Source organism: Lepisosteus platostomus, chromosome 5, assembly GCF_059453375.1.
Source record: "Lepisosteus platostomus isolate fLepPlt1 chromosome 5, fLepPlt1.hap1, whole genome shotgun sequence".
Classification (NCBI taxonomy): domain Eukaryota; kingdom Metazoa; phylum Chordata; class Actinopteri; order Semionotiformes; family Lepisosteidae; genus Lepisosteus; species Lepisosteus platostomus.
The window spans coordinates 37,601,494-37,610,604 of record NC_142615.1 but is presented as its reverse complement, the minus strand read 5'-3'; the positions used below and the strand labels follow the sequence as shown (position 1 = coordinate 37,610,604).

Below are 9,111 nucleotides of genomic sequence, written 5' to 3'. Positions count from 1 at the left end.
GTCAGGGTGGCCGAGTGGTCTAAGGCGCCAGACTCAAGGACATGTGTCTTTCCAGCTGGCTTGGGTGTTCTGGTCTCCAAATGGAGGTGTGGGTTCAAATCCCACTCCTGACAGCTTCTGTTTTTACCTCTCTTGAATTGTTCCAGTGCTAGCTGACAGTGAATGACTGAAATATAAAAGCAGCAGAAGAAAGCAAGCAACTCAGTGCAATTTGTGAGTATTCTGCACTGTTAAAATGCACAGGTTTTCATACTTTTTGGAATTCGTAGCTCAAGAAGTGACTCCTGTTTCATTTTCTATTCACCAACTCGATTTGCATTCCGCCCCTCACACCTCAATCTATACTAATCAAAATACAAAATAATAATCAGTATTAACCAGAAACAGCAGAAAAACTGGTCACAATTGTGATTATGTCGCTTCTCTGCTTCAGCAAGGTCAATAAAGGACTCTCTGAAAGTAGTAAAGCACTAAAGCACTGCAAAACTGAATTCAAAATCATATTAGGAATTCTGAGTGGTGCCTGCTTACATGCAATCTAATACGGATGTTGTCTTTAAATAAGAAATCTCTATGTTTTCCTGCCTTTTCCCTGGAGTGAAACTATTGGATTGAAGGAATTCTTATGACAGGTTTACAAGGTGCCGTTGATATTTGGATAAGTCTATGAACTCGTGATTTTTATATACTTTAAATAACGGCCATACACACAGAATAAAATGACAGTACTGATGATTTTTCCTGAGATGAAGCACAGCTTATCTTTCCAAGACTGCTTATAAAGGCAAGCCAGTGGATACTTCAGCAGAACATGGAAAAACGTTCAGCTTTGTAACCAACAAATTCCCCATTTAGATCTGACATGTGAGGTATGCTTTGTGATTGCTTGAAGTGAAACCCACAATCTCTTTTGAACTTAGACAAGTTATTTCTGATGGAGCGCTATGCGGAAAGACATAATCAGCTCTACCCCTGAGGATGACTCGACTTGAAAATGCAGAACATTAACATTTCACAGAAAAAAGGAGCACAACCGACATTAAAATTGAGGGCGCACTGTGATTTGCACTGACTCAAAAGTGATCTTGGTAGACAAACTTCCCTGCTGAAGGTGGAAACGATAATTTGTGTTGAGAAGAAGAAACACTTTTTTCTCCCTGCTTTGATGTTAAGCTGATAAAGTAGCTTTTAACACATTGCTCCATTTGGTGGTTGTAACACAAAAACTCCTAGCAGCAGTGGGATTCAAGCCCACACCCCAAAAGAGACTGGAGCCTTAATCCAGCACCTTAGACCACTCGGCCACGCTACCCGCTGTGCACTGTCTCTTTGTCTCATTACTTGCCCGGAGGAAGCCGGGTGGGTTTTGCTCTTGTCGCCCGAATTAGTGGCGTTATGACCGTGGAACCGACTGCACCTGCTTTTTCTGAGATGCTTCCCCTCTCATGGCGAGATCTCGACTTCTTTAACACCTCTGGATAAAGATCTTCTGTGGAGCAGGTTTCAGACCTCTGCGTACAGCACCCTTGATGTCATTTTATTTTTACAGCAGCCGCATCCGGAAAGTTGTGTCTTTTACGTTTTATTTGAACAACAAAACTACATACAATACAAACAAGAGCGCATATAACGTATCAAGAAAATCGTCAGGGGCACATGCTATAATACAATGACACTTTATGAAAAACGATTACACAAGGTAAATAAAGATAACAACTTACATTTCGAAAGAGTCCGTAAATACCCCTTTACGTCTATTTTGAACTGTTCAAACGTAGGACTCTTCCCAGACCATTTCACTTTATACCACATTCCTAAACGAGGATGCTTCTCCTGTTTTAGAACTATTTTGGGCGGTATGGCTTATACAACACACCCACAGTATTCTGATGGTGGACTGCAGATCTGTGCTATAGTTCAGTCGAATTCAAAGGATCCAGCAATCTTACTGGATTTGACTGGGATTCTGAAATGTCTCTTGCAAAAGTATTCGGGTTTGCTTGAACCTTTGATAAAAAAAGTGATCTGATCTGAAACTACCCAGCTTACAATCTCTGAGGTAGTTGTCACTAAACTCGGACGTGATGTGGCACACATGTGCCGTGTGCCTTTACTTTTGTAAAAAACTGGTATCGGGAAAAGTTTCTTAATATTTCTTTTGATTAGCATGCAATAAAATGTGATCATTACCTATGGAATTTCCCGCCAGCGTGGAGCTTGAATTCACAACCTTGAGACTCAGTGTTCAAGAGTCACAGAAGAGGTCAGCCTGGTCTTCAGTTTGCCAACGATAAGCTCCGGCAGTGCTCCTCTGTAAAGCAGATTGTTCGGATCGGTTATGTGGGACGGCACTTCGATACTAAGATCGTTTGCAGCACACGCATGGTTTCCCCCTTCACGCAAAAAACATAGACGAAGGAAACTCTCTTGTCTTGGGCTGCTGACTCCCGGATTTAAAGCGCTCTGGGTGCCAGCTATGTCTCTAACAAGCACACTATAAAGACAGGAATTACACTTTGCTCACGTCACGCATGGAATGGCGAGGCTACTTGTTCCAATATTATCTAGTCTCACCTCATATGGTGCCGATTCCTGGTTTTCATTTAAGAAAGAGCACTGCAAACACCGTTAACAGTGCAAAACGTGTGATGAAAGAAGTCTTTTCCCCCCTTTGTCTAAAGCAGAACACAGCGGAGTCATGCCGAGGGTTGTGAGATCAAGATTTCAGTGGAGCACTGTCATCTACGTCTTTAGCTACATGAGTTGGACATCCTCTTGTACGGGGAAAGCAGATTGAGATCCTCTGACATGAAAAGTGACAGATAAAAGCCATTTCTCATCCTTTCTCTTAGTGGTGGAACTATCGCATGTAAATGAGTCAACTTGCAAGGCAAGCAGGCTCGGTCCACACCGAACGCAGATGTCTCAGAGCAGTTGAGACGTGTCCAAGTGGCTGTCAAAGGACAGCACTTTGCCGGCGCCGTGGCTTAGTTGGCTAAAGCGCCTGTCTAGTAAACAGGAGATCCTGGGTCCGATTCCCAGCGGTGCCTTTCTTCCTGTCTTACTGTACAGAATTTATCCTTTTGGGCAAATCTCATGCCTTTTAATTCAGGTGAATGCAAGTGTTCGTTTCCTTTCTGGAACAACTTGTTTTGAAAGAAATCTATACAGCTTGCGAAAGATGAAACACAAATCTTGCTTATCAGTGAAGAAGAGGTACTCCCAGCAGGCCAGCTAATACCAGCAAAGTTTTTTTTTCACCCTAACCCAGAGAATGGAGAAAAGCGAGGCGCCTGTGGCTCTGCAGTGTAATCAGTTCGCGAGTTCGGCGGTTAGCTGAAAGAGTGGTAAATGGAGCTCGCCCCAGCCCGTCCTTATACTTTTAAAGAGGATAAAAAATTAACTTTGCCGCCATTACTACCAGCTTTAAAAGACTGCCATGGGCACGGAAAAAAAACACACTACAGATGACTTTTCTGGAACCGAAGCAGAGATTCCTTTACGAACCAACTGATAAAGCTCAGCCAGTGAATACTGTTAACAGAATGTGAAAGCACGATCAACTTTGTAACTGCAACCACAGGAAAAACAGCAAGAAGCAGGCTCCATTCCCCATTTAAATATGTCGTGCGAGGCATGCTTTTTGCACGCATGAAGTAAATCCCACGATTGCTTTTGAACTTGGACAAAGTACTTCCAAAGGAGCGCTATGCGCAAAGATTTAACAAGCTCAACCCCCGCCGACGATTTGGTGTGAAGAAGCAGAACATTCAAGTTTCACAGACAGAAGCAGCACGCCAGCACAGCCAACATTAAAACGGAGGGCACACTACGATTTGCATTGACACAAAAGTGATCTGGGCAGACATCGTTCCCTGCATAACGCAAAAAGTAGCAAAGCGCTTTTGGGTGAGAGGAAGCAAGAAGGTTTTTGTTTTGTGCCTTGATGTCAAGCTGAGAAAGTATATTTAAACACTTTGCTTAGTTTCTCGAGAGACTGCCAAAAAGCAGTTCCCTCCCTTTCGTCTGAAGCCAGCTGAAAGGGGGTCTCGACAGAAGCACCTGGCAGCGGTGGGATTTGAACCCACGCCCCCGAAGAGACTGGAGCCTTAATCCAGCGCCTTAGACCGCTCGGCCACGCTACCTGCTGTGCACTGTCTCTTTGTCTCATTACTTGCCCGGAGGAAGCCGGGTGGGTTTTTCCTCTTGTCGCCCGAATTAGTGGCGTTATGACCGTGGAACCGACTGCACCTGCTTTTTCTGAGATGCTTCCCCTCTCACGGCGAGATCTCGACTTCCTTAACACCTCTGGATAAAGATCTTCTGTGGAGCAGGTTTCAGACCTCTGCGTACAGCACCCTTGATGTCATTTTATTTTTACAGCAGCCGCATCCGGAAAGTTGTGTCTTTTACGTTTTATTTGAACAACAAAACAACATAAAATACAAACAAGAGCACATATAACGTATCAAGAAAATCGTCAGGGGCACATGCTATAATACAATTACACTTTATGAAAAACGATTACACAAGGTAAAGAAAGATAAGGTCCGCACAGCTCGTTCTTACATTTCGAAAGGGTCCGTAAATACCCCTTTACATCTATTTTGAACTGTTCAAACGTAGGACTCTTCCCAGACCATTTCACTTTATACCACATTCCTAAACGAGGATGCATCTCCTGTTTTAGAACTATTTTGGGCGGTATGGCTTATACAACACACCCACAGTATTCTAATGGTGGACTGCAGATCTGTGCTATAGTTCAGTCGAATTCGAAGGATCCAGCAATCGTACTGGATTTGACTGGGATTCTGAAATGTCTCTTGCAAAAGTATTCGGGTTTGCTTGAACCTTTGATAAAAAAAGTGATCTGATCTGAAACTACCCAGCTTACAATCTCTGAGGTAGTTGTCACTAAACTCAGACGTGATGTGGCACACATGTGCCGTGTGCCTTTACTTTTGTAAAAAACTGGTATCGGGAAAAGTTTCTTAATATTTCTTTTGATTAGCATGCAAGAAAATGTGATCATTACCTATGGAATTTCCCGCCAGCGTGGAGTTTGAATTCACAACCTTGAGACTCAGTGTTCAAGAGTCACAGAAGAGGTCAGCCTGGTCTTCAGTTTGCCAACGATAAGCTCCGGCAGTGCTCCTCTGTAAAGCAAATTGTTCGGATCGGTTATGTGGGACGGCACTTCGATACTAAGATCGTTTGCAGCACACGCATGGTTTCCCCCTTCACGCAAAAAACATAGACGAAGGAAGCTCTCTTGTCTTGGGCTGCTGACTCCCGGATTTAAAGCGCTCTGGGTGCCAGCTATGTCTCTAACAAGCACACTATAAAGACAGGAATTACACTTTGCTCACGTCACGCATGGAATGGCGAGGCTACTTGATCCAATATTATCTAGTCTCACCTCATATGGTGCCGATTCCTGGTTTTCATTTAAGAAAGAGCACTGCAAACACCGTAAACAGTGCAAAACGTGTGATGAAAGAAGTCTTTTCCCCCCTTTGTCTAAAGCAGAACACAGCGGAGTCATGCCGAGGGATGTGAGATCAAGATTTCAGTGGAGCACTGTCGTCTACGTCTTTAGCTACATGAGTTGGACATCCTCTTGTACACGGAAAGCAGATTGAGATCCTCTGACATGAAAAGTGCCAGATAAAAGCCATTTCTCATCCTTTCTCTTAGTGATGGAGCTATCGCATGTAAATGAGGCAACTTGCAAGGCGAGTAGGCTCGGTGCACACCGAACGCAGATGTCTCAGAGCAGTTGAGACGTGTCCAAGTGGATGTCAAAGGACAGCACTTTGCCGGCGCTGTGGCTTAGTTGGCTAAAGTGCCTGTCTAGTAAACAGGAAATCCTGGGTCCGATTCCCAGCGGTGCCTTTCTTCCTGTCTTACTGTACAGAATTTATCCTTTTGGGCAAATCTCATGCCTTTTAATTCAGGTGAATGCAAGTGTTTGTTTCCTTTCTGGAACAACTTGTTTTGAAAGAAATCTATACAGCTTGCGAAAGATGAAACACAAATCTTGCTTATCAGTGAAGAAGAGGTACTCCCAGCAGGCCAGCTAATACCAGCAAAGTTTTTTTTTCACCCTAACCCAGAGAATGGAGATAAGCGAGGCGCCTGTGGCTCTGCAGTGTAATCAGTTCGAGAGTTCGGCGGTTAGCTGAAAGAGTGGTAAATGGAGCTCGCCCCAGCCCGTCCTTATTCTTTTAAAGAGGATAAAAAATTAACTTCGCCGCCATTACTACCAGCTTTAAAAGACTGCCATGGGCACGGAAAAAAACACACTACAGAGGACTTTTCTGGAACCGAAGCAGAGATTCCTTTACGAACCAACTGATAAAGCTCAGCCAGTGAATACTGTTAACAGAATGTGAAAGCACGATCAACTTTGTAACTGCAACCACAGGAAAAACAGCAAGAAGCAGGCTCCATTCCCCATTTAAATCTGTCGTGGGAGGCATGCTTTTTGCACGCATGAAGTAAATCCCACGATCGCTTTTGAACTTGTACAAAGTACTTCCAAAGGAGCGCTATGCGCAAAGATTTAACAAGCTCAACCCCCGCCGACGATTTGGTGTGAAGAAGCAGAACATTCAAGTTTCACAGACAGAAGCAGCACGCCAGCACAGCCAACATTAAAACAGAGGGCACACTACGATTTGCATTGACACAAAAGCGATCTGGGCAGACGTCGTTCCCTGCATAACGCAAAAAGTGGCAAAGCGCTTTTGGGTTGAGAGGACGCAAGAAGGTTTTTGTTTTGTGCCTTGATGTCAAGCTGAGAAAGTATATTTAAACACTTTGCTTAGTTTCTCGAGAGACTGCCAAAAAGCAGTTCCCTCCCTTTCGTCTGAAGCCAGCTGAAAGGGGGTCTCGACAGAAGCACCTGGCAGCGGTGGGATTTGAACCCACGCCCCCGAAGAGACTGGAGCCTTAATCCAGCGCCTTAGACCGCTCGGCCACGCTACCCGCTGTGCACTGTCTCTTTGTCTCATTACTTGCCCGGAGGAAGCCGGGTGGGTTTTTCCTCTTGTCGCCCGAATTAGTGGCGTTATGACCGTGGAACCGACTGCACCTGCTTTTTCTGAGATGCTTCCCCTCTCATGGCGAGATCTCGACTTCCTTAACACCTCTGGATAAAGATCTTCTGTGGAGCAGGTTTCAGACCTCTGCGTACAGCACCCTTGATGTCATTTTATTTTTACAGCAGCCGCATCCGGAAAGTTGTGTCTTTTACGTTTTATTTGAACAACAAAACAACATAAAATACAAACAAGAGCACATATAACGTATCAAGAAAATCGTCAGGGGCACATGCTATAATACAATTACACTTTATGAAAAACGATTACACAAGGTAAAGAAAGATAAGGTCCGCACAGCTCGTTCTTACATTTCGAAAGGGTCCGTAAATACCCCTTTACATCTATTTTGAACTGTTCAAACGTAGGACTCTTCCCAGACCATTTCACTTTATACCACATTCCTAAACGAGGATGCATCTCCTGTTTTAGAACTATTTTGGGCGGTATGGCTTATACAACACACCCACAGTATTCTAATGGTGGACTGCAGATCTGTGCTATAGTTCAGTCGAATTCGAAGGATCCAGCAATCGTACTGGATTTGACTGGGATTCTGAAATGTCTCTTGCAAAAGTATTCGGGTTTGCTTGAACCTTTGATAAAAAAAGTGATCTGATCTGAAACTACCCAGCTTACAATCTCTGAGGTAGTTGTCACTAAACTCAGACGTGATGTGGCACACATGTGCCGTGTGCCTTTACTTTTGTAAAAAACTGGTATCGGGAAAAGTTTCTTAATATTTCTTTTGATTAGCATGCAAGAAAATGTGATCATTACCTATGGAATTTCCCGCCAGCGTGGAGTTTGAATTCACAACCTTGAGACTCAGTGTTCAAGAGTCACAGAAGAGGTCAGCCTGGTCTTCAGTTTGCCAACGATAAGCTCCGGCAGTGCTCCTCTGTAAAGCAAATTGTTCGGATCGGTTATGTGGGACGGCACTTCGATACTAAGATCGTTTGCAGCACACGCATGGTTTCCCCCTTCACGCAAAAAACATAGACGAAGGAAGCTCTCTTGTCTTGGGCTGCTGACTCCCGGATTTAAAGCGCTCTGGGTGCCAGCTATGTCTCTAACAAGCACACTATAAAGACAGGAATTACACTTTGCTCACGTCACGCATGGAATGGCGAGGCTACTTGATCCAATATTATCTAGTCTCACCTCATATGGTGCCGATTCCTGGTTTTCATTTAAGAAAGAGCACTGCAAACACCGTAAACAGTGCAAAACGTGTGATGAAAGAAGTCTTTTCCCCCCTTTGTCTAAAGCAGAACACAGCGGAGTCATGCCGAGGGATGTGAGATCAAGATTTCAGTGGAGCACTGTCGTCTACGTCTTTAGCTACATGAGTTGGACATCCTCTTGTACACGGAAAGCAGATTGAGATCCTCTGACATGAAAAGTGCCAGATAAAAGCCATTTCTCATCCTTTCTCTTAGTGATGGAGCTATCGCATGTAAATGAGGCAACTTGCAAGGCGAGTAGGCTCGGTGCACACCGAACGCAGATGTCTCAGAGCAGTTGAGACGTGTCCAAGTGGATGTCAAAGGACAGCACTTTGCCGGCGCTGTGGCTTAGTTGGCTAAAGTGCCTGTCTAGTAAACAGGAAATCCTGGGTCCGATTCCCAGCGGTGCCTTTCTTCCTGTCTTACTGTACAGAATTTATCCTTTTGGGCAAATCTCATGCCTTTTAATTCAGGTGAATGCAAGTGTTTGTTTCCTTTCTGGAACAACTTGTTTTGAAAGAAATCTATACAGCTTGCGAAAGATGAAACACAAATCTTGCTTATCAGTGAAGAAGAGGTACTCCCAGCAGGCCAGCTAATACCAGCAAAGTTTTTTTTTCACCCTAACCCAGAGAATGGAGATAAGCGAGGCGCCTGTGGCTCTGCAGTGTAATCAGTTCGAGAGTTCGGCGGTTAGCTGAAAGAGTGGTAAATGGAGCTCGCCCCAGCCCGTCCTTATTCTTTTAAAGAGGATAAAAAATTAACTTCGCCGCCAT

At 44.3% G+C, this 9,111-nt stretch overlaps 4 non-coding genes across 4 annotated transcripts; 2 read left to right on the top strand and 2 right to left on the bottom strand.

Moving 5' to 3' along the window:
- trnal-caa (transfer RNA leucine (anticodon CAA)) lies at window positions 1–113 on the top strand. Its single transcript has 2 exons — window positions 1–38; window positions 68–113. It is a non-coding gene; the product is annotated as a tRNA-Leu (tRNA).
- Window positions 114–2,976: 2,863 nt separating this feature from the next.
- trnat-agu (transfer RNA threonine (anticodon AGU)) lies at window positions 2,977–3,050 on the top strand. Its single transcript has one exon. It is a non-coding gene; the product is annotated as a tRNA-Thr (tRNA).
- A 1,013-nt stretch (window positions 3,051–4,063) lies between these two features.
- trnal-aag (transfer RNA leucine (anticodon AAG)) lies at window positions 4,064–4,145 on the bottom strand. Its single transcript has one exon. It is a non-coding gene; the product is annotated as a tRNA-Leu (tRNA).
- Window positions 4,146–6,911: 2,766 nt separating this feature from the next.
- trnal-aag (transfer RNA leucine (anticodon AAG)) lies at window positions 6,912–6,993 on the bottom strand. The gene has a single exon. It is a non-coding gene; the product is annotated as a tRNA-Leu (tRNA).
- Window positions 6,994–9,111: the final 2,118 nt, after the last annotated feature.